The sequence below is a fragment of the Triticum aestivum genome, chromosome 5B, assembly GCF_018294505.1.
Source record: "Triticum aestivum cultivar Chinese Spring chromosome 5B, IWGSC CS RefSeq v2.1, whole genome shotgun sequence".
NCBI lineage: Eukaryota > Viridiplantae > Streptophyta > Magnoliopsida > Poales > Poaceae > Triticum > Triticum aestivum.
The window spans coordinates 43,547,568-43,573,206 of NC_057807.1; the positions used below are offsets into that span (position 1 = coordinate 43,547,568).

General features: G+C 41.8%; 2 long non-coding RNA genes across 13 annotated transcripts; both read left to right on the forward strand.

Moving 5' to 3' along the window:
- The first annotated feature begins 525 nt into the window (after window positions 1-525).
- LOC123110291 (uncharacterized) lies at window positions 526-21,124 on the forward strand. Of its 8 annotated transcripts, XR_006453260.1 has the most exons (6): window positions 18,043-18,531; window positions 18,746-18,837; window positions 18,999-19,072; window positions 19,195-20,074; window positions 20,158-20,299; window positions 20,486-21,124. It is a non-coding gene; the product is annotated as an uncharacterized lncRNA (long non-coding RNA). The 8 variants fall into 8 exon arrangements; XR_006453262.1 differs by lacking the exon at window positions 18,043-18,531 and adding an exon at window positions 526-536 and having other exon boundaries at window positions 18,687-19,072; XR_006453266.1 differs by having other exon boundaries at window positions 18,043-19,072; window positions 20,486-20,578; window positions 20,623-21,124.
- Window positions 21,125-21,147: 23 nt separating this feature from the next.
- Window positions 21,148-23,670, forward strand: LOC123110292 (uncharacterized). 5 transcript variants are annotated; one of them, XR_006453272.1, is made up of 5 exons: window positions 21,148-21,883; window positions 22,168-22,374; window positions 22,514-22,705; window positions 22,937-23,003; window positions 23,450-23,670. It is a non-coding gene; the product is annotated as an uncharacterized lncRNA (long non-coding RNA). The 5 variants fall into 5 exon arrangements; XR_006453271.1 differs by having other exon boundaries at window positions 22,514-22,651; XR_006453269.1 differs by lacking the exon at window positions 23,450-23,670 and having other exon boundaries at window positions 21,148-21,336; window positions 21,429-21,883; window positions 22,937-23,242.
- Window positions 23,671-25,639: the final 1,969 nt, after the last annotated feature.

A 25,639-nucleotide genomic window follows, 5' to 3' on the forward strand; every position in this document is an offset into this window, starting at 1 on the left:
GTTCTCCCACAATACGACGTTCTGCTGCGTCAAGCAGCCGCCTGGCGGTCAGAAGGGTGCCTACTACGCCATCCATCACATGCGGGCGATCGTACGGGACCATCATCAACTTCTGCTACCGAGTAAACTCAAAGATTGGGCAAAGAGCGTGTCGGCAATCCAGGACGCGGACCTCCAACAAGAATTCTTTCGCATCCAGTCGGAGTTTGCGGAAATCATCCATCAAGATGTCCTTCGTACCTCGGGGCAGTTCTACCTCAACAATCAACCGTCCAACAGTGACATCGACACAATGCTACAAATGCAGGCTGACAACGACCGTTACTTCATGACTCCCACGATAGACGGCGGCTTCATCCACGCTCCGGTCCCTTGAGTCGAGTCGAAAGCAGTGATGCTGTGTCTAGTTCTGAAACATCGATTGTCTCATGTTGTAATTAAACTTTAATGAACTTGTAGTATGTCTCTTTGGTTTCGAGAGTCGTTCAACTTAGATGTAATCGATGCTATTAATGTCTTGCTTTTCTCTTCCGATCGTTCTGTTGCATACTTATATATTGCTTATGTATTGTCTGTGAATTGGTACTAACGTTTCGTTTGGCTAGTGCATAGCGATGCCGACGTATGTCGTGTACAAGGGTAAGGTTCCCGGAGTCTACGATGACTAGGAGGAGTGTCGGAGACAGGTTCACCGATTCAGCGGTAACAGTTACAAAGGGTACACCACTAGGGCCGAGGCCGAATCTAGATACGCCCGCTATCTAGCGGGAGAGGGAGGGAGCGTTGGAGGAACCGGATGAAGACGAGTTTCATCGTGATGATGCTCATCGTGATGACCGCAGCTCTCTTCTATGTGATGGTAGTTTAGATGATCGATATCGACTTATAATGTGAAGACAAACTCGCTACTCGCGGTCTCGAGACTTGTAATATAATGTTCTATCTTTGTTCGGTCTTTTCAATTCGGAGACTAATATGATGAATTGTATTCGGAGACTAATATGATGAATTGTATTCAAAGACTAATCTTCTATTGTATTCGATGAATCTGTTGTTGATGTGTGCTGTCTATATTTTGTCAAATTATAAATTTTTAACCTGTGCAAAAAACAGAAAATAAAAAATAAAAAAACCTAATATTCATACTAATGGCGCATCACATGACAGTGTGCCATTAGTATGACAGTGCATACTAATGGCGCATCACTAGGTAGTGCACCATTAGTATGCCGCGGTTACTAATGGCGCATCCAGTGGCGGTGCGCCATTAGTATGCCAAAGCACCTGGGTATACATGGCCCCTGGGAGGCATACTAATGGCGCACCCTGGCCTATACTAATGGCGCACCCGCGGTGCGCCATTAGTATACCAGATACTAATGGCGCACCAGGTGGTGCGCCATTAGTAAAAATTACTAATGGCGTGCTATTAATGGCGCACCACAGATGCGCCATTAATGGCCATATTAGGTGCGCCATTAGTATGGGTTTTTCTAGTAGTGTATGGATCAATAATATAAAGTCAGGCCGCTGTACTTTTTTTTGGCTACAACAGCATCCTTTTTTTAGCCAACATCTTGGCCCTTTCTGATGCATGCCACTTATGGTCCATCTATACTACTACTATTGATGAATGCACATTCAGCCCGATTGGCATATTTGTAGGTCTAGCACAGCAATCCAAATGAAATGTATCCGAGTCTTATCAATTAATACAGACTTGTGATCAAATAAAATTACAAACCAAAAAACAAAAAAACAATTATTACATGATCTCTAAAACAAATGGTTTGATTGATTACATGAACAGACAACACAAAGGTTATTCAACGATGGAAAGAACATTTCACCTATGATTTACCAAGTAGGAATTTAATTTCCTTTTTTCCTTTAGGACCTTAACAATCTGGTGAGTCTCAGCTTGCTTCGTTTTGAAATCCACCAAATATTTAATGGTTGTCTTGAGTACTGCTTGTGATTGTGTTGTTTGCTTCCTCAACATGTTAACTTCATCTCTAAGTGCAGAAGCAGAATCTCTTTCTACCACTAGTTTAGCCTCTAGAGCATCAGCAGTTGGCAATTCATAATGCACGATTGGGCGGTGCCATTGCTGTGGGATGATGCAAAGTCCATGGGGACCCCGCTCTTTGATCTTGGGCTAACCTGTTTTGCCATTAAAGTTCCGATTGGATTCAGAAAAGTTGAAGTTAGCAAAACATCTCAACTGGGAGTTATAACAGCAAACCAGTTAAACAAACAAGGAATTAAAGAGTTTCAATTGGATGCTGAAAAGTAGTTATTAACATCATTGTAATCCGCTGTTGCAGCAGCAAAGCAGTTAAACAAACAAGTAGATATTTAAGTTAAGGCAAACAGGTAATTCTTAACAGTAAGTATCAAACACATAGATAGGCACAGTCTACAATATGATTAACAGGTTGTGGCATTATGTAATCAGTAGCAAACTAAATTTAGCCAAGCAACATAATTGAACAATTTTGCAATAAGTGGCTAACTAAAATTCCGAGAAGCAGGTAACTGAACCTATGCTAGTTCTTTGTACAGGCACACTGCAACTTCTTTTTTGCTTACAAGGTTGTATGAAGGAGTCCATGGGATCAATTGCTTGGATACACAGTCCCACTACTTCTTTCTTCCCACATTGCATGGGTAAGTCGAATGGTTAATCTGGTAAGATGGTGCGTCCTCGAGATGTTATATGAGGACGTGTAGTCAGACTAGTTGTAGCCACACACATCACACTGGCTTTTACTGTATATTTCATGCGATTACTTTTGGCATATCAAGATCTAAGCAATCTACAATAGGATGAAAAGACTGGCATCCTTCACATTATTGGCAAACTCAGTTCATAGAAACAAGTAATTCAACCATTCTATGGGTAAATCAAAAGCGCCACTGGAATATTTTTCACTATCCAATCATACATTCAAAAAGGGGTGATGCCACCATAGGGGCTGGTATGGGCGGCCGCCTCAGGTGGCTGGAAAGTGTGCACCTAGTTTGAGACGTCCAGGTTGGCCCATGCTAGTTTTGTTCGTCCCAACAGGAGCAGGCAATGTAAAAAAATGAAGAAAAATGTTTCAATTTGGATGGGCCAAAAACATAAGTGCAAGGCAGGCCCTATAGCAGGCTCGCGGCCCAAACGAGCGCCTCCCATATCGATCGACAGTAGAAAAAATCCCAATTCGTTCCCTCCAGCCTCCAGTCTGGTTCGCTCCTAACCTAGCCGCCGCTGGACAGATCGACACAGCACTTCCTCGCGCCCTCGTTGGAGGGCGATCGCCGGGCTTCAAGCGAACGGAAGGACAAGAAGATTAAGATCCAACCCTGGGTGTAGCCTGCGTGGGAGGCAGCGGCGGCAGCATGGGCATGGCATCGAGCTTGCAGAAACGGACAGTCGCAGCTTGCAAGACTAGCATGCGCAACGAGCAGGTACATCACATCGCTGATTATATTTAATTCAACTCTTCAATTTTTGGCCAATAGTTAAACCTGACGGTGTTGTAAAACTGATTGTATGTAGGGAATCTATGAGAAAATGAAACCAAATTCTACTTATTTTATAACTCCCCCAATCAATACTGAATTGACTGAATCTGATGTATCTAATCAAGTTTCTGGTGCAAACATACAAGCTCATGTTGTTCTTGAGCCTAAAGTGTCTAATGAACAGACTGCAGATGAAGGATTTGATGCAAACATTTTACATGCTCCTGGTGATGAACATATAGTGTCTAATGAGGGATCTAATGCAAGCATTTTACAAGCTCATTGAATGATTTAGTGTCTAATGATGATCTACTATGTTGAGAGAGATAGAGATTTGGAGGCATTGATGACAAGAAAATTATAGTGCATTTTCATAGCTTGAGGAAACGTCGAGGCCATCTACCAGAAAGTCCCCGTATCATGACAACATAGCATAAATACTTTTCTAATCTGTTGTTTGAAACTATTGGCATACTTGTTCATGATAGATATATTGATATGCAGTTTGCGCACTGGTTATACGTGCAATTACACTTTGACATTTTCAGCCAGAGAACGAATAATCCAAGAAGGTACAGACCATTTTTGTAGTCCTTGTACACCATGTTGCATTTTGTGTTTTTTGGTGCTTGCATCATTTAGTGTGTATAATCTGAACTACTTTGGATCATTAGCTGCTTTTCAAAGTGCATGTAGCTTCACATTTCTCAAGTTATGTTGATTTCCGGAGTGCAAGTGCCTTTGTATTTTTTAAGTTAAATGTTCGCCCCTGGTAACTTGAATTCTTGGATCAGCCACTGCATACAAATCATACACGAATGCCAGTACGAATTAAATGAAATGCAGGGACTTACGATAGCTCGTTGTACAGGCTCACTACAGCTCTGCTTGCACTTGGGATGTTCCATGTACAAGTCCATGTTACCACTTGCTTGGATGTGCAGGCCTTGTGCTCCTTGCATCCCCCTCTGCATTTTTGACACGGCGAATGGTTGATCAAATAAGAGGAATCGACCTTGATGTTGTACCGGCGGACAAATACTTACAAGGTTATAAGAGGATCCCGTAGCACCGTCATGCTTCTCTAAAAAAATGCATTTGCTTGTTTCAGATGATATCTCTAGAAGAAATAAGAGTTAAAGTCAGAGTTGCATAGGCGTGTAAGCTAAGAGAGCGGTGAAAGGATATCCAAACATCGTCGGAACAGTGCACAAGGGAGTGATGTGTGGATACCTAGTTCGGGTCGGCGTTTGGGCATGCTCGCCTAGCTAGAGTGCGGGTCACTTAAGAGCCGTTGAGGGTGATGCGCTGGCGTTGGCTGGCCGCGCACGGATGTAGATCTTGAGTGGTAGCGGAGCGCTACAATGCGGTGGACGAGACCGTTTGTGAAGCCCCAACGGCCTCGAGGGGCGGAGGTGCGATGATGTGCTCGGTGAAGTAGCCCCGGTGAGCTGGGAGACGGCGTCGTTGAAGCGCACCTGATGCGGTGGAACTTGGTGTCTATGAGGCACGTCGGTTGCGGCGGCCGACGTTGTTGGTGTACCACCCGGTGCGGTGGACGAGGGCGTAGATGAGATAGCTCTGGTGCGGTGGTGAAGTGCGACCGTCGTCTTCGTCGTCGTCGTCCGGCACAGATGGGGAACGGTGGGGAAAGAGACGAGATGAGGGGCGATTCGAACTTTGCTTCGGTTGGCGGCGAAATAGGGATTTGAGCAATCTGGGCGCGGAAGGGGACAATGGAGAAGAGAGATTTTAAAGGGCTGGAATTGGGGCCGCCAGATATTTCAATCTGAAACATGGAAGCGCGAACTTATTTTGTCATCGCCCTTTGGGGGGGTGGCTGGGTGCTACGCGTCCGTCAGACACACGCGACTGCTACGTCTTGAGCTTGCGTTGGTTTTCCTTGAAGAGGAAAGGGTGATGTAGCAATAGTAGCGTAAGTATTTCCCTTGGTTTTTGAGAACCAACGTATCAATCCAGTAGGAGGCTCCTCAAAAGTCCCACGCACCTACACAAACAAACAAAGAACTCGCGACCAACGCAATAAAGGGGTTGTTAATCCCTTCACGGCCACTTGTGAAAATGAGATCTGATAGAGATAGTATGATAAGATAAATATATTTTTGGTATTTTGTAATATAGATGCAAAAAGTAAAGATCCAAATAAAAGTAGATTGAAAGCTTATATGATAAAAGATAGACCCGGGGGCCATATGTTTCACTAGTGGCTTCTCTCAAGATAGCGTAAGTATTACGGTGGGTGAACAAATTACTGTCGAGCAATTGATAGAAAAGAGAATAATTATGAGATTATCTAGGAATGATCATGTATATAGGCATCACGTTCGCGACAAGTAGACCGACTCCTGCCTGCATCTACTACTATTACTCCACACATCGACCGCTATCCAGCATGCATCTAGAGTATTAAGTTCATAAGAACAGAGTAACACATTAAGAAAGATGACATGATGTAGAGGGATAAACTCAAGCAATATGATATAAACCCCATCTTTTTATCCTCGATGGCAACAATACAATACGTGCCTTGCAACCCTTTCTGTCACTGGGTAAGGACACCGCAAGATTGAACCCAAAGCTAAGCACTTCTCCCATGGCAAGAAAGATCAATCTAGTAGGCCAAACCAAACTGATAATTCAAAGAGACTTGCAAAGATAACTCAATCATACATAAAAGAATTCAGAGAAGATTCAAATATTTCTCATAGATAAACTTGATCATAAACCCACAATTCATTGGATCTCGACAAACACACCTCAAAAAGAGTTTACATTGAATAGATCTCCACAAGAGAGGGGAGAACATTGTATTGAGATCCCAAAAGAGAGAAGAAGCCATCTAGATAATAACTATGGACCCGAAGGTCTATGGTAAACTACTCACAACTCATCGGAGGGGCTATGGTGTTGATGTAGAAGCCCTCCGTGGTCGATTTGCCCTCCGGTGGAGCGCCGGCGAAGCCTCCAAGATGGGATCTCGCGGATACAGAAGGTTACGCGGTGGAAATTGTGCTTCGGTGGCCCCCTGGATGTTTTCGGGGTACGTAGGTATATATAGGAGGAATAAGTACGTCGGTGGCTGCTCGTGGTGCCCAGGAGACAGGGGCGCGCCCAGGAAGGGTGGGCGCGCCCTCCTATCTCCTGGCCACCTCGATTGCTTCTTGACTTGCACTCCAAGTCCTCTAGATCATGTTCGTTCCAAAAATCACGTTCCCGAAGGTTTCATTATGTTTGGACTCCGTTTGATATTCCTTTTCTACGAAATACTGAAATAGGCAAAAAAAACGCAATACGGGCTGGGCCTCCGGTTAGTAGGCTAGTCCCAAAAATGATATAAATGTGTAAAAAAAAGCCCATAAACATCCAAAAGGGGTAATATAATAGCATGGAACAATCAAAAATTATAGATACGTTGGAGACGTATTAGCATCCCCAAGCTCAATTCATGCTCGTCCTCGAGTAGGTAAATGATAAAAAATAGAATTTTTGATGTGGAATGCTACCTAGCATAATTCTCAATGTGATTTTCTTTATTGTGGCATGATTGTTCATATCCAAATGACTCAAGATAAAGCTTATAAAACATAAAAATAATAATACTTCGAAGCATACTAACAAATAATCATGTCCTATCAAAATAGCATAACTAAAGAAAGCTTATCCCTACAAAATCATATAGTTAGGCCATGCTTCATTTTCATTACAAAAAATACTCCCATCATGTACAACCCTGATGACGAGCCGAGCAATTGGTTCATACTTTTTAATGCACTTCAGCTTTTTTCAACTCTTACGCAATACATGAGCGCAAGCCATGGACATAGTACTATGGTGGTATATGGTGGTGGTTGTAAGGACAAAAGGGAGAAGATAGTCTCACATCAACTAGGTGTATCAACGGTCTATGGAGATGCCCATTAATAGACATCAATGTGAGTGAGTAGGGATTGCCATGCAACGGATGCACTAGAGCTATAAATGTATGAAAGCTCAACAAAAGAAACTAAGTGGGTGTGCATCCAACTTGCTTGCTCACGAAGACCTAGGGCATTTTGAGGAAGCCCATCATTGGAATATACAAGCCAAGTTCTATAATGGAAAATTCCCACTAGTATATGAAAGTGACAACATAGGAGACTCTCTATCATGAAGATCATGGTGCTATTTTGAAGCACAAGTGTGGAAAAGAGATAGTAGCAATTGTCCCTTCTTTCTTTTTCCCTCATTTTATTTTTTTTCTTTTTTCTTTTTTTCTTTTCTTTGGCCTTTCTTTTTATTTTCTTTTTGGCATTTTTTTGTAAAGTCCGAAGTCTCATCTTGACTTGTGGGGGAATCATAGTCTTCATCATCCTTTCCTCACTGGGACAATGCTCTAATAATGAAGATCATCACACTTTTATTGATTTACAACTCGAGAATTACAACTCAAAGCTAGAACAAGATATGACTCTATATGAATGCCTCCGGGGGTGTACCAGGATATGCAATGAATCAAGAGCTACATGTATGAAAATTATGAAGGTGGCTTTGCCACAAATACGATGTCAACTACATGATCATGCAAAGAGCAATATGACAATTATGTAGCGTGTCATAATAAACAGAACGGTGGAAATTTGCATGGCAATATATCTCGGAATGGCTATGGAAATGCCATAATAGGTAGCTATGGTGTCTGTTTTGAGGAAGGTAAATAATGGGTGCATGCTAACGGCGAAAGTTGCACGGTATAATAGAAGCTAGCTAAGTGGGAGGATGAGTGTGCGTATATCCATGGACTCACATTAGTCATAAAGAACTCATATACTTATTACAAAAGTCTACTTAGCCCTCGAAGCAAAGTACTACTACGCATGCCCCTAGAGGGATAGATTGGTAGGAAAATACCATCGCTCGTCCCCGACTGCCACTCATAAGGAAGACACTCAAAAGAGCACCTCATGCAACAAATTTGTCACACAACTTTTACCATACGTGCATGCTACGGGACTTGCCAACTTCAACACAAGTATTTCTCAATTTCATAATTACCCACTAGCATGACTCTAATATTACTACCTTTATATCTCAAAACAATTATCAAGCATCAAATTGATCCTAGTGTTTAATGCACTTTCTATGATAGTTTTTATTATACCCAACTTGGATGCTCATCATTCTAGGACCAAATTCATAACCATAGCAAATACCATGCTATTATAAGAGACTCCCAAAATGATATAAGTGAATCATGAGAGACTAACAATTTCTATAAAATTAAGCCACCGCAGTGCTCTAAAAGTTATAAGTGAAGCACTATAGCAAAAACTATCTAGCTCAAAAGACGTAAGTGAAGCACATAGAGTATTCTCATAAATTCTAATCAAGTACGCTTCTCCAAAAAGGTGTGTATAGCAAGGATGACTATGGTAAACTTAAAAGCAAATACTAATATAATACACGACACTCCATGCAAAACACATATCATGTGGCGAATAAAAATATAGCTCCAAGTAAAGTTACCAATTAACGAAGAAGAAAGAGGAGATGCCTTCCGGGGGCATCCCCAATCTTAGGCTTTTGGCTATTCTTCAATATCTTGGGTTGCCTTTGGGTTGCCTTGGGCATCCCCAAGCTTAGGCTTTTACCACCCTTTATTCCATAGTCCATCAAAGCTTTACCCAAAACTTGAAATCTTCACAACACAAAACTCAACAGGAAATCTCATAAGCTCCATTAGTGAAAGAAAACAAAACCACCACATAAGGTACTGTAATGAACTGATTCTTTATTTATTTTGGTGTTAAACCTACTGTATTCCAAGTTCTCTATGGTTAATACCACTTAATACTAGCCATAGCTGCATCAAAATAATCAAATAACACAAGAAAGGCAGAATCTGTCAAAAACAGAACAGTATGTAGCAATCTGTAACTAACGCAAACTTCTGGACATCTAAAACTCATACCAAAAAAGGAAGTCCTGGAAAATTGGTTTGTTGATCAGAAGAAAAAAGAATCAATGCAAAAGCACGTTTCTGTGATTTATTGAATTTTTCCTCGTGAGCGCAAAGTTTCTGTTTTTCAGCAGAATCAAATCAACTATCATCATAGGTTATCCTATAGATTCTACTTGGCACAAACACTAATTAAAGCATGAAAACACATCTAAACAGAAATTAGATGCACAATTTATTACTAAACAGGAACAAAAACAAAAAAAACAAAAAGAAAATTGGGTTGCCTCCCAACTAGCGCTATCGTTTAACGTCCCTAGCTAGGCATAAAAGCAAAGATAGATCTAAGTAGTGCCGTCTTTGGCACTTGATTCATAGGTAGCTCGCATGATAGATTCATAAGGTAATTTCACTTTCTTTCTTGGAAAGTTCTCCATGCCTTTCTTTAACGGAAATTGGAATCTAATATTCCCTTCCTTCATATCAATAATCGCACCAATCGTTCTAAGGAAAGGTCTACCAAGAATAATAGGGCAAAAAAGATTGCAATCTATATCAAGGACGATAAAATCTACGGGCACCAAATTTCTATTTGCAACAATGAGAACATCATTGATCCTTCCCATTGGCTTTTTAATGGTGGAATCTGCAAGGTGCAAATTTAAAGAACAATCATCAAGATCATGAGAATATCACATAAAGTTTTCGGAATCGTGGAAACACTAGCACCCAAATCACACAAAGAAAAACACTCATAATCTTTAATTTTAATCTTTATAGTAGGTTCCCACTCATCATTAAGTTTTCTAGGTATAGAAACTTCCAAATTAAGTTTTTCTTCAAAAGATTGCATCAAAGCATCAACGATATGTTTGGTAAAAGCTTTATTTTGACTATAAGCATGAGGAGAATTAACAATGGATTGCAACAAGGAAATACAACTTTCTAAAGAACAATTATCATAATCAAATTCCTTGAAATCCAAGAAAGTGGGTTCAATACTATTTAAAGTCATGACCTCTCCAACCCCACTTTTACCAAATTTAGCATCAAGATCTAAAAACTCCGAATTCTTGGGACGCCTTCTAAATAAAGTTGACTCATCTCCAGTCCCATTATTATCAAGATTCATATTGCAAAACAAAGATCTAATAGGAGACACATCAATAACTTTAAGATCTTCATCATTATTTTCATGCAAACTAGAAGAACACGCCTTTACAAAGCAATCTTTCTTAGCACGCAATCTAGCAGTTCTTTCCTTGCACTCATAAATGGAAATTCTCATGACTTTGAGAGACTCATTGATATCATGCTTAGGAGGATTAGATCTAAGTTTAATAGAATCAACATCAAGCGAAAGTCTATCAACGTTCCTAGCTAAATCATCAACTTTGAGCAATTTTTCTTCAAGCAAAGCATTAAAATTCTTTTGAGAAATCATAAATTCTTTCACACTATTCTCACAATCAGAGGGCATCTTATTAAAATTACCATAAGAATTATTGTAGGAATTTCCATAATTATTAGAGGAATTACTAGGGAACGGTCTAGAATTAAAGTTTCCTCTATAAGCATTGTTTCCAAAACTATTCCTACCAACAAAATTCGCATCCATAGATTCATTATTATTCTCAATCAAAGTAGACAAAGGCATATCATTGGGATCAAGAGGAGTATTTTTAGTAGCAAACAACTTCATAAGTTCATCCATCTTTCCACTCAAAACATTGATTTCTTCTATAGCATGCACTTTTTTACTAGAAGATCTTTTGGTGTGCCATTGAGAATAATTAGCCATAATATTATCAAGAAGTTTTGTAGCATCTCCTAACATAATTTCCATAAACATGCCTCCCGCGGCCGAAACTAAAAGATTTCTAGAAGCAAAGTTCAAACCGGCATAAAAATTTTGTATGATCATCCATAAATTCAAACCATGAGTAGGGCAATTGCGAATCATGAATTTCATTCTTTCCCAAGATTGGGCAACATGCTCATGATCAAGTTGTTTGAAATTCATAATATCGTTCCTAAGAGTGATAATCTTAGCAGGAGGAAAATACTTAGAGATAAAAGCATCTTTGCACTTGTTCCAAGAATCAATACTATTTTTAGGCAAAGACGAAAACCAAACTTTAGCACGATCTCTAAGAGAAAACGGGAATAAATTCACTTTAACAATATCATTATCCGTATCTTTCTTGTTTTGCATATCACACAAATCAACAAAGTTGTTTAGATGAGTAGCGGCATCTTCACTAGGAAGGCCAGCGAATTGATCTTTCATAACAAGATTCAGCAAAGTAGTATTGATTTAACAAGACTCAACATCATTAAGAGGAGCAATCGGAGTACTAAGGAAATCATTATTATTGGTATTGGAGAAATCACACAATTTGGTATTATCTTGCGCCATGGCAACAAGTAATCCAACACACAAGCAAACAGAAAAAGGCAAGCAAAAAAGAGAGGAGAAGATTGGGAAAGAGAGGGCAAATAAAACGGCAAGGGTGAAGTGGGGGAGAGGAAAACGAGAGGCAAATGGCAAATAATGTAAATGCGAGGGAGATGAGTTTGTGATGGGTACTTGGTATGTCTTGACTTGAGCGAAGACCTCCCCGGCAACGGCGCCAGAAATCCTTCTTGCTATGTCTTCATCTTGCGTAGGTTTTCCTTGAAGAGGAAAGGGTGATGCAGCAATAGTAGCGTAAGTATTTCTCTCAGTTTTTGAGAACCAAGGTATCAATCCAGTAGGAGGCTCCTCAAAAGTCCCACGCACCTACAAAAACAAACAAAGAACTCGCAACCAACGTAATAAAGGGGTTGTCAATCCCTTCACGGCCACTTGCGAAAGTCAGATCTGATAGAGATAGTATGATAAGACAAATATATTTTTCGTATTTTGTAACATAGATGCAAAAAGTAAAGATGCAAATCAAAGTATATTGAAAGCTTATATGATAAAAGATAGACCCGGGGGACATAGGTTTCACTAGTGGCTTCTCTCAAGATAGCATAAGTATTACGGTGGGTGAACAAATTACTATCGAGCAATTGATAGAAAAGAGAATAATTATGAGATTATCTAGGCATGATCATGTATATAGGCATCACGTCTGCGACAAGTAGACTGACTCCTGCCTGCATCTACTACTATTACTCCACACATCAACCGCTATCCAGCATGCATCTGGATTATTAAGTTCATAAGAACAGAGTAACGCATTAAGAAAGATGACATGATGTAGATGGATAAACTCAAGCAATATGATAGAAACCCCATCTTTTTATCCTCGATGGCAACAATACAATACGTGCCTTGCAACCCTTTCTGTCACTGGGTAAGGACACCGCAAGATTGAACCCAAAGCTAAGCACTTCTCCCATGGCAAGAAAGATCAATCTAGTAGGCCAAACCAAACTGATAATTCGAAGAGACTTGCAAAGATAACTCAATCATACATAAAAGAATTCAGAGAAGATTCAAATATTTCTCATAGATAAACTTGATCATAAACCCACAATTCATCGGATCTCGACAAACACACCGCAAAAAGAGTTTACATCGAATAGGTCTCCACAAGAGAGGGGGAGAACATTGTATTGAGATCCCAAAAGAGAAAAGAAGCCATCTAGCTAATAACTATGGACCCGAAGGTATGTGGTAAACTACTCACAACTCATCGAAGGGGCTATGCTGTTTATGTAGAAGCCCTCCATGGTTGATTCTCCCTCCAGCGGAGCGCCAGCGAAGGCTCCAAAATGGGATCTCGCGGATACAGAAGGTTACGGCGGTGGAAATTGTGCTTCGGTGGCCCTCTGGATGGTTCCGGGGTACGTAGGTATATATATGAGGAAGAAGTACGTCGGTGGCCGCTCGTGGGGCCCAGGAGACAGGGGGCGCGTCCAGGAGGGGTGGGCACACCCTCCTATTTCCTGGCCACCTCGATTGCTTCTTGACTTGCACTCCAAGTCCTCTGGATCATGTTCGTTCCAAAAATCACGCTCCCGAAGGTTTCATCCCGTTTGGACTCCATTTGATATTCCTTTTCTTCAAAATACTGAAATAGGCAAAAAAAACAGCAATACGGGCTGGGCCTCCGGTTAGTAGGTTAGTCCCAAAAATGATATAAATGTGTAAAATAAAGCCCATAAACATCCAAAAGGGGTAATATAATATCATGGAACAATAAAAAATTATAGATACATTGGAGACGTATCAGCGACCATCCTTATAGGACTATGCTTCGGTGCCTTAAGGCACCTGCCTTTGTGTCCATGACATGTGGGCCCAACAGGTGGCTGGCCCACATGTCAGTGACCCAAAGGCAGTTGCCTTTAAGGCACCGAAGTAGCGTCCACCCCGACACGACCCTGGTCTGCCTGGTGCGCTTACATTTGAGAATGCAAACGAATCTTCTTTCATTTGCAAACGAGTCTGTATGTATTACCATGACCGTGTTTTCCTTGCAATAATTAGTCATTCGAAACGAGATACTCCCTCCGTTCACTTTTGTAAGTCGTTTCAGACAACTTAAAATGAACTGTTTTGCACATTGTCTGAAACGTCTTCAAGGTCTTATAAAAGTGAACAAAGGGAGTACTATAAATTAATTAATGAGGAGTTATTTGAAAGAAAATCGAAATGATACCCATGCTAACATGGATTAGAGCGTGTGTCACATAATTAGTTATTTGAATTAGAGTGTGTGTCACGTAGTTAGTTATTTGAATTAGAGTGTGTGTCACGTAGCGATCTCCAATTCTAACGTGGATTTTGCATTTCACTGTATCCATGCTAATTTTTTAATACAAATTCATATGTATATGATGAACACCATGGTAGTGAGAAAATTTTTGGATGGATTCGAACATATGACCTACAAAAAAGCACAACAAATCGAGTCAATGTCAACTTTTCGAAACTTAGTATGGCACGAATTCGAAATAATTACCCGTATGCCTGGTCCTCGGTTCAAATCTTACAATGTACACCAAATTGAAACATCGATATTAAGTCTCGTACTATGTACATTCAAATGTTGTTTTAGCCCCCCCCCCCCCCGCACAAGCGCTACATACTTCCTGTATCGGTCAATCTTCCTCTCCTAACCACCTTAGGAAGCTATTGGTTTCCAACACACGTTCATTCTTTCTCTCCATGTTTCGATCTCTAAGTCTCTCAACTACACAACCCCTTTTTTCCACTCTGTTACCAAATGTATTTACCTCACACACCCGCCATTGCACCCCTGCCGAGCTCCCCCCCCCCTCTCCCTCTCACCCTCTCACGCTAAATACATGCATTGCCTATCTAGCCCATCCCCCCCAACCTCTCGTGCGCACGCACGCACGTTGTATATCTAGGTCACTCCCTCGAGATTGTATCACTCTTTCTTCCGCACGGCGGGCCACACTCACTCTATCTCGCTCTCTTTATCTGAGTCTCATTTAACCTCGTTTTCTTTCACACACAAATGATATATCTCCATGTTCGGTCCTCGATCGACACACTCTATACTCTCTCACGCAGATTGTTTATCTAGGTCAGTCCATCCAAGCCGCCGCCACTCTTTCAACCTCATGGTGGGCCACGCTCACTCAATCTCTCTCTCTCTCTCTCTCTCTCTCTCTCTCTCTCTCTCTCTCTTTGTATGTCTCGATTGACCTCGCTCTTTCTCAGACAAAAATGACATATCACCATGTTTGATCCCAATTCGACCTATTCACATTGTATACTCTCTCACACACATTGTCTATCTAGGTCACTCTCTCCAACCTGTCTCACTCTTTCGATCGCACGGCGACCCTATGTGATCGGTTGACCTTGCTTCCTCCCACGCACAAAATATATCTACATGTCTGTGAGTGGATCATCTCTCAAGCTCTATCTTATAGCCCTCACCCTTGCCAAAAGCCCAATCGGACAATATCTCTCCAGAGCATATATATTTGTTTAATGAATGTTGGACCACACTCACTTTGTCTCTCTATCTATATGTCTCTCGATTGACCTCGCTTTCTCACACCGTATCTTCCACGCGTTGAAGCTACTACCTCTCCATCCCTCGCAAAGCCGGAGCTATTTACATTGCGAGGGGCACTCCAAGCTTGGATTAATTTGTGTAGGCATTTATTCCGGTCGGTTTAGATTATATTTTCACACCATTCGGCCCACAACTCCCCTAGTTGATTTCCCTCTAGCTCAGTCATCGCTCTCTCGCACGTCCTTTCTCACCTTCAACGTCACACCATGGTATTATTGAAAAAACTATGTTGTTCTCTTTAATTATTATAAATAAGCTACAAAACTACACACCGATAGTCCACTTGGAATGGAACAAATTTCGACCCATAAATTAAAGTGCTACAAACTACACACCGAGGGGTCCACATGTCATGAAACAAATTTGGACCCATATACAAATTAAAAAATAAAGGACGAGGATTGAACATGCGACCGGGCCTTCAAGCCGCACGTCAATAGGCAACATACGTAGAATAGCAATGTTTGTTGTAGCCCCCTTTGTTCGCATAATGTTTTTATATAAAACAACCTAATTAATGGATAACATGTAATATTATTTCTAGTACTATTCGCATTCACTTACTGGTGGGTTCCATGTGTGCTCTCTCTCTCTCTCCTCCCCTTCTGCGTTTAGACGCACGGGCAAACAGGAAGAACTCGCGGGCGATGTTGTCGTTGACCAAATCAGGACACGTTCACAAGTCACGGCACCAGTTTCACGTACTAGCAGCACTAGTCAGTGTGTACGTGCAATGAACGTTAATTTGAAGTATATTAAGTATGCGGATATTAAGTACTAGGATATTATTTGCGTGTTGTTATGTGATTAGCACTATTTTTGGCATGAAATTAACTACACGCTAAACGTGTTGAGCGCTCGACATTGAAGCAGTCTAGGTCGTTGGATGACAAGGAATACATGTGGCTTGATGACGTTTTATATTTAATTTGATACGGCTCTAGCAGAACATTCAATCGATCAAACCATAGATTTCGTTCAGTCTGACTCCGACTTTAAATTATACGATGATCGATATAAAATAAACGGAAATGATAAACGTACGGATTTTAAGCATGGCAATCCGAACGTTTTTCATGGTAAGTTTAGATTACGCGGCGGCGGCGGGGGCGTCTCGCGGTGGGAAGCGGCTCCTCTGCCGTGCTCTGTGTGTCGTCGGGCCACTGACCGACGGCGACGGCGGCGTCTTGCACCGTTGTTGGCGTACTCCTGGACGTTGTCCTAGCTTCAAGGAAGGCCAAAATATTCTGGACTTCGGAGCGAGTCAACTGGCGGGAGGAGGCGACTGGCGTTGGTGCAAGGAAGCGGTCGACGGCGGTCATCCATGCCGCTGAGGGGGGCACTGGCACCCGCGTGGGGACAGGCGCTATCAACAGTGTGGCAGAGACATTCGTGTGAATGGGCACCGGCACGGGCGCGCACGTTAGTGCACGCGCAGGTGCATGCGCTGGCAGGTGCACGGGCGCGTGAAAGTCGGCGGGGACCTCGTGGAACCCCGTGGGATCAAGCTCAACGACAATGTGCGGCTCCCAGCCCATCAATGCCACAGGGATGGGCGCTGGCGTAGTCGGGGCGACGGGAGCCGGAACGGGAGCGGGGACAGGCGCGGCGTCTTCCCGCAAGGCCAGTTAAAGTTCGTCCCGAAGCGCCTTATGTTCTTGAGACTCCGGCTGGGTGTCGTCCTCAGGAAACGGGAACACTAAGGGCAGACCATCGTGATGCGGCATGGCGTACGTTTAGGTCAAGCTACTTGGAGGTAGACGACAGGAGAATCGGAGAGGAAGAGAGAAGATTGTAGCGATACCGGGTAGTGCAGGGTTGATTTTAAACTGCGGCGCCGGTGACATTAAAAAAGTGGGAGCAGTTGGGACGACGGTGGGCGGCGAAGCCTGGTCAAAGGGCTCGCCTCCCGGTGAGCCTGCACAGCAGTCTGCTCGCACGCCTCCCTGACAGCCGGCGCAGCAGTCTGCTCGCACGCCTCCCGTCGACTCACACGCTTTGTCGGACGGCGCCTGCCGATGAGAAGCGGGGACTCGTGGCGGCACGTAAACGCCCACGGTTTCAATAGTGAAAGTGTTCGCCTTAACGTGACAGGTCTTTGTTTCAAAATACCTTGGTTCTTCATTTGTGCAACTTGTCATAAGCAGCTTGTCTCAAATTGAAGAAAAAACTTACCAAGTAATATTTGTGCCACATCACGTGACCATCTCAGTTTCAAGAAATTATGCTCACTTTTGGATTTTCTGAAATTTAAGATCCAGGATTCGAAATAATATCATAACCTGCATCATGCAATAAATTTTCAAGCCGTACGTCTGTCCTGTTGTATTTCTTAAGAAAGGATTTGGTCAAACATTTTGCTTAGTTAGACTTCAGACAAGTTATCTCTACTCCTAATGAAGCAGTTGGTGAATAGTCTATCGGTTATTTTTCGCTGGTTTTATTTCATTCCACCCTATTCGTCTGGTTTTTTTCCGTCCCCGCACCAACACGCACGCACGCACCAAAAAAAAACCACCCGGCACCAAACGTGGCTCCTCTCGATCCCCCTCGAGAAGTAAACGCCGCAGCCGTCCTCTTCCTGACGCAACCGCATGTCACAGAGAAGACGTCGCCGCCGCCGCCGATCGGGATCAACGTCTCTCGCTGCCGCGGTCTCGTGCGATCTCCCAACCGCCGACGTACGGGATCGCCGCCACCGACCTCCGGGATCAGCGTCTCTCGCTGTCGCGATCTCCCTGTCGCCAGCATACGGGATCGCCGCCGCCACCGTACCAGAGGAAACACTGTCAACGATGTCCGGGATCGACACCCCCGCGCTTCCACAGATATGTGTTCGAGTCGTGCATCCCTTTAGCCTCCGCCCCTCCATCGTCCATGGCTCTGTGATCTGTCGTGTTTGTTACCCCAGTATCCTGTCCCTTTTCCCCCGAGATTGATGTGTTGTTTGTTTTTTGTATCATTGTGGAGGAGGTTGGAGAAGCGCAGGGAGAAAGGGGACCATGGACCAAGGTTCTACAACTTTTGTTTATAGATTCGGGATTCTTATAGCCAAAGACTATTTTACTAGAGATTGGCGATTTTGGGTTTCCACTGTAGCCATTGTAGGATTCACTATTTTGTTCAACATATTGTACCTTCTGGCACTTACGCACTTGAGCTATTAGTACCTTTTCTTCTTCTGGTTGACATTATTGTTCACTATATATGATTTGTTCTCATCCAGTTGGCAGCAGCTCAAACACAGTTTCAGACGAGGAGAATGAGAATGAGACAAACATTCAGACGAGGAGAATGAGACAAACACTCTATAGATGAGTTCTTATTATTCACTATCTTCACTTGCAATTTCTGAATGTTTGTCTCATTCACTATCTTCACTATATTTCATTGCACTACTGAAGTCTAATTAGTCAAGACATTTGAATCCGTTAACAATAATTCTAATTATTCACTATCTTCACTTGCAATTTCTGCAGATGAAGCGACAAATCGACCAATTTGGTCACATATCACCTTGCCTTTCCAGCCTCTTTCACTTCCTTTCAACCATGTAAGCCTACCTATCTTTCTACTCACACATATCGTGTTAGGACTTAAATTCATCACCAGTATGATACCATTATCTACAAATGTGGGCGGAAAATACTTTAGGCCTAACATAAAACCTCTCAGCTTGTGTTCCAGGAAATGAGAGAGCAAGGATTCACAGAAAGTCGTCTCCACTTGCTCTCTCATATCACAGGTGCTTTTTGGCCTGCTGTTTTGTCATGGGAGCCACATGTGTTCATCTAATACAACTTCCATGTGAATCTCTTTCCCCATTCTGTTTTTGGTTTGGACCGAAACAACTTATCGTTATTGCTGGTTCTAGGATGCGGGTTGGGATATCTCCAGATTAATATCAAGGATTTTAGGATATTGTTAAATTCCAGTTAAGAGCTCGTTGTAAATGTTGTCCTATCGGTACCAGATTAGATTCGTGAAGTAAAATTCAAAATGCTTGTAATTTAGTCGCAAGAATGGCGAATGAAGTTTACTTATGATGTGAGTTAGGTACCAAAAATTGTGGACTAAGGAACCAGATGTGAGTTGTATCACCATTGGCATTTTACTGTATAGGCTATTATAGACATGGCTCTACATGCGTTGAGAAGTGTGAGCACGTCAAGATATTCTCCATCTAGGAATCCTCGTATATATTCACACATACGTTATTCTTTAAATCTGCTTGGGGGTCAAACTCAGGTGAACGGACACATGTGCATGATTATTAGTATCCAAAGTGCCTTTAGAAGCTGTTTACTTCTGATGACATTGCATAATGAGAGGTGTGACAGGAGTATTTGTTGTATTTTACCTGACTGGTATTACTGCAACTATTAATTATCCATGTTAGTTCTCTTCAAATAGCAATTAGGGTATGACTGGCTTTACTGATGCTCTCATTCCAAGGAAAAATGTGAATATTTGATTTCATTGGCAAAGCCTCACATGAAGAAGTCAACGCCCCGACGCTGGTTGATTCTGCAACTGGACGCAGTAAAGATAGCAGGTTTAGACATTACAAATTCTTGTTTCTTTTGGAACTTCTACACACGACCTGATGCCAACTTATTCTTAATGAAATGTATTCAGGGTGCGAATGAGTTCACAAGTAAATATGAGGGTTGGAAGTTGTACACCCAAATATGTGATCGTGGACACTAACTGAGGACAAAAATGTGATGGCGTCATTAACAGTTCAATGGGAATTTGGAGAAGGGTGCATTATCTCTGTGTAGGTCCAGTTCTCATCGCTCTTATGATTAGATTCTTGACATGACCTCCTAACATAATGTTGTTTATAAATGATACCAGTGCTTTCAGGATTTATATGGCCTCTCCGCTTACTAATTAAGACCAACAAAGGTGTTATAATTTACAATCCAATATGATTCAATTCCTTTTCTTTTTTACTTTGTAGGCTGATTGGTGTAGAGCATGTAGGATGTGCTTGGTGAGCTTGAATGCGACCAAACCGTGTTGGATTCGACATCAAACATTTATATCTTACTATGTAGGAGTACTTTGTTATGGTTTCGTTGCAATGCTTGTGGCCAGTAAGATGTTTTCTTATAACACAGGTCTGGGGCTGGCAGATTGTTGGGTGAGATGTTTGTGGACTTTGTACAAGAAATAAGAGAGAGAAGTAAGATTAAACCGCAACTCTGATGGCGTTGGCCAGCTGCGAGGCAAGCCCTCCTAATCCCCCCTCCTCCTCATTTTCCTTTCAAACCTAGATGTTGGTTTCCTATAGTATAACCAGTGCGTACTTCGATTGCTCGCATGCACCTTGATTTCCATTAAGCAATATTTTGCATCTGCCACTGGGCAGTGTGATGCTCAAACTTTTAAGTGACGCTTGTGGACTTTGGATTGCTTACAGGTTGGTGGAAATTCATTTTTTTTTTGAGTTAGCCGAATATTAGGTGTTCGTTGAAATAAAACATATGTATGTGTGACCCTTAGGTGTTCGTTGAAAGTCCCCATACGAGTTGATGTTTCAGATTTTAAGTACTGTGTGTTCTTCAATGGACCAATTCATGGCTTTCATCTTTAATGCGTGTGTCTTCATGTTTTGTAGGCAGTCACCACACATAACTAGCCAAGCCCCTGATGGCCCGATCATGCTCGCGGTTGGCTATTTTAAAATGTTTCTCTTTTATCTGTTGTGTGCTCATTGAACTATGGTGATTATGCTTGTCAGTTCGTTATCAAGGTGAGTTGAGGTAGATAGCACGGGCTGATATTGAAAAAGAAAATGTCATTGTGATGGTAAGCAAAATATTACGTTTTCATTAGTGAAGGACTATAGAGAGTAAGAGGTCTTGATGAGATGCTTACATGACGTGAATAATTAATTTTAGGTGTATCATGGGCCCTGCTTCATTGTTCAGTTATGTCGCTTGTATTCGTGGATCAATTGCTGGACATATAAAGTTCAGTTTTCACAGATAGCAAAAGTTGCAAAACTAGGTGTGCTGAATTTTGTTCAAAGTGCAACCTTCTATTACCGAAAAAGGGTTTTCCCCCGCTTTGTATACAAAGCAGCCAGCCGAACCATACAGGGATAGGTGCTGGGGCGGAAGCAGCACAGTCACGCCCAAAAGAAACGACAAAGAAAGAGCAAAAAAACCAATGCCGATAACGGCGGATCAACAAAAAACGAAGAAGCCTCGCGATCGCTGCGCCCACCGAGATCTTCCACTAGGCTCCAAGACTCCGAAGCGCCGGCACCTATCAACACCTTGAGGAAGGATCGCGACGATGACGACGCTGTTGCCAATGGTTTCCCCCGGTACACGACGAGGCGAGAGGATGGGTAAGTGCAACCTTCTATTTGATGAAGCAAATAAGGTTTACCTGTATACCAACTGTAAAAGAGTTACGACACAAGGTCCAAATCACTTTTTTTGTACTACACCAACAATAAAAGAGTTACAACACAAGGTCAAGATCACCTTTTTTGTACTACACTGGGATTGATCCTGTATGTTGTTGTGGCAACCCTGTTTTACTTTGGTCTATTTTCTGGTATATTTCTGCTTACTGAAAATAGATGGAAATTCTAGCATATGATTGCATTGCTTGAATTGCCCTTGACAGGTTGCAGTGTGTGTACGGCATCTTATATATACTATGGGTGGCTAATTTAGGTGGTTACGACCACTATCTTGCCTTCTTACTCTCTTGGGAGGGAGGGGTTGAAGAAGAAGTATGCCCCGTTGACAATCGATGATAAATCATCAGAATATGTGTAGGAGAATTGGACGATTTTAATACTCCCTCCGTTCCTAAATATAAGTCGATAAGGTGTGTGTGTGTTCCCCCGCCCTACGCAAAATTGCACTATTTTAACACTCTGTCTTGTTTTGCCTGGATACTCTCATACTGTGCTTACTATGTAATTGCAAAAAAATGCTTTGATGTGAGTAATTGTGCATTGTGATAGGCTCCTACATTGCCGACGAGTGCTAGCGGAAGAGGAACCGACTACACCTCTAAGGGTGTGCGCACGAGGATCATTGAGGAGACGGGAACCATGTCATCTCCCCTAGCTTGCGAGCCCTTCAAGCATGATGCCAACCCAGTCAGTACATCAACATACACAGTCATTTATATCTATATCTTTGTATTCAGTAATGTAAGTCGCATCTTTATCTACACTATACATTTTTTGTTGATGCACTGTTGTGCTAGATTTTTAAATTCAAAACCGACCACAAGATCCTTGATTTGTGTAATTCATCTGAGGTTTGTTTGTTCTTTAGGTCATAGATGAGGAATCTTGTCAAAGAGTCTGATTTGCCAATTTACACGGTACAAATGTACAGTGCACTAATGAGATGTTCATTTATTTTTATTTTCTCTTCAGGAAACATGGTTTCGCTTCCATGTGGAAGGACATGATAGGCAGGGTTTGAGGAGGCGAGATTAAGGAGGTTGAATTTCTTAATGGTTTCCAATACTCATCTGAATAGCTTCAAAGAATTATCATGTGCTAATTTCTCCAAACATTTATTTAGAAAACATGTTGAGTAATGTGCTTTCTATTTCAGATTGGCATGTTAATGAGTTGTATTTGTGTCAATTTGTTAGTGCAGGACAAAGTTTTTTATGTACATATTGTGCTAAATGATTCAGAGGGTAACACTTATTTAGTATACCTTACTTATTTACACATTTGATAGTACTTGCTTGTTGCTAGAATCAACTTTTTAATTCTTGTAACCTCCAGAGTCCAAAGTTGTTGGGTTGAGTCTTGTGAAAGGGTCTGGCTATCATTCTTAATTTTAGATCACATTGGTTGGTGGTTTTTCCTTGTATATAGAACCTTCAATCAATTATTAAACTATGCCTTCATCAGTGACGTTGTTCACTGCATCAGCTCTAAGGGTGTGCGCACGGGGATCACTGAGGAGACGGGAACCATGTCATCTCCCCTAGCTTGCGATCCCTTCAAGCATGACGCCAACCCAGTCAGTACATCAACATATACAGTCATTTATATCTATATCTTTGTATTCAGTTATGTAAGTTGCATCTTTATCTACGCCATACATTTTTGTTGATGCACTGTTGTGCTATATTTTTAAATTCAAAACCGACCACAAGATCCTTGATATGTGTAATTCATCTGAGGTTTGTTTGTTCTTTAGATCATAGATGAGGAATCTTGTCAAAGAGTCTGATTTGCCAAATTGCACGGTACAAACCATTTATTTTTATTTTCTCTTCAGGAAACATGGTTTCGAGTCCATGTGGAAGGACATGACAGGCAGGGGTATTTTCATAGATGGAAGCGAGATTAAGGACGTTGAATTCGTTAATGGTTCTCCAATACTCATTTGAATAGCCTCAAAGAATTATCAGATGTTACACAAGGAAAATGCTTAATTATCTCAGGTGGAAGAAATATTTCAACGTAAATGAGTTACAAATCCATTCACTCCCAAAATATTGTTTTGGCGAACTTTCTACCTTTAGATATAAATTATCTGGGTTTTTTAATGGATCTAAATTACCTAGTAATACATAGTGTTGTGGAAATCTTGACTGATCAAAGAAAAAACATTAGAAAACAAGCCAAGCACGCTAACAAGCACCACAGTGCCGATATGTACAACCTACAAACACAATCACTCAGATTAATCCTTCCATTCTTCGTACTCCATCCATGCAAATAATGTCCATTTCCCATGTGTTCGATTTATCATCACCGCTATAACCCAAATATGACCACATCCACCCTTCGATCTAATATAGGTCCTGCACTATCACCATTCGATTCCGAATACCTGAGTGAGTCCAGGTACCTGAACTAGATGGAGGAACTGAATGAGCATCGTCCCAAAGACAAAAACGCCACTGGTGCCAACGAGAACGGCAGGCACGCCGACACACTGCATCTCGGCCGGTTTAAAGATGGTCGCCTCTCGCATCACGGCCTACACCTCATCCTCTAGCCGGCGCTCCACCTTGGACATTGAACAGTATAGGACGCATCGCTCCCATGCCTCCCCTACAATACAAAATAAGGGCCGTGAGTTGGTTGACAACAATCCAAGCCGAAGGAGGAACACTGGGGCGGAAGTTGGCTGCACGGAGCGGCGGCGACGGCCCTGACCGTGGCTGCATGCGGGGTGGGGAAGAGAGTGGTTGTGAAGTGTGAAGGGAAGTTAGATGGGATGAGGTGGGGAAAGAGGATGAAACTACATTTTTCCTCGTCGAAGACTACAATCATTTTCTTTAGGATCAAGCGAGTGGCTAGGCGACACGATGGCCCAACACGAAAGGTTTTTTCTCTTTTGAGAAGAGCCTAATACAATTGGTGATTGCGTGAAGAGGTGATCCCACCAGGCCCCGCCAGTGCGTCTCAGCATGTTGTATAGGACAATATTTAAAAATATATATTATTATGTAATTAAAAAAATCAAAGACATAACATAGATAGATTATGACCGGCCTAAGCACCAACTTAATGATCTTTGATAGAGCTGCAAGAAAAGCTAAGACTCGTGAGCTATTCGAAATTGGATTGTTTTTTTGCTCGACTCAAAAATAAATGAGTCGACCTTGACCACTTTATGTATCTCAATCAAGAAATGAGCTGATCATGAGTTAACACTAACTCGCTTAATTTTAGGTTGATAGCTCAACACAATTTAATGATGTTGAATGATCGTGTTATATTCTTTGAAAAAAAGAATGATCATTTTATATATTAAAAAATACAGTAATTTATTACCATATATGTTGAGATTTTCTTCATTTTATCTACAAGTAAACATCCATGGTTGTTAAACTTGGAGCAAATTTAGCCTTAATTTAGTATGTGGTTGGTGTGTGCTAAGTACCCTATTATTTATGGCCAAGTGTACCTTCTTGTGTTTCCTTGTGTTGGTGGTGCTAATGTACGGGGGGGGGGGGGGGCAGACCCGTTAGCAATCTCAAACCTTGATATATGCAAGAAAAAAAGGTGATGCCAATGTAGTTGTAGATTTAGTATTAGGATTTGTATCATTTAGCTCAAAATTAGCTAGAGGCCGTTACAAGCCATTTTCTATCATAGCAATAC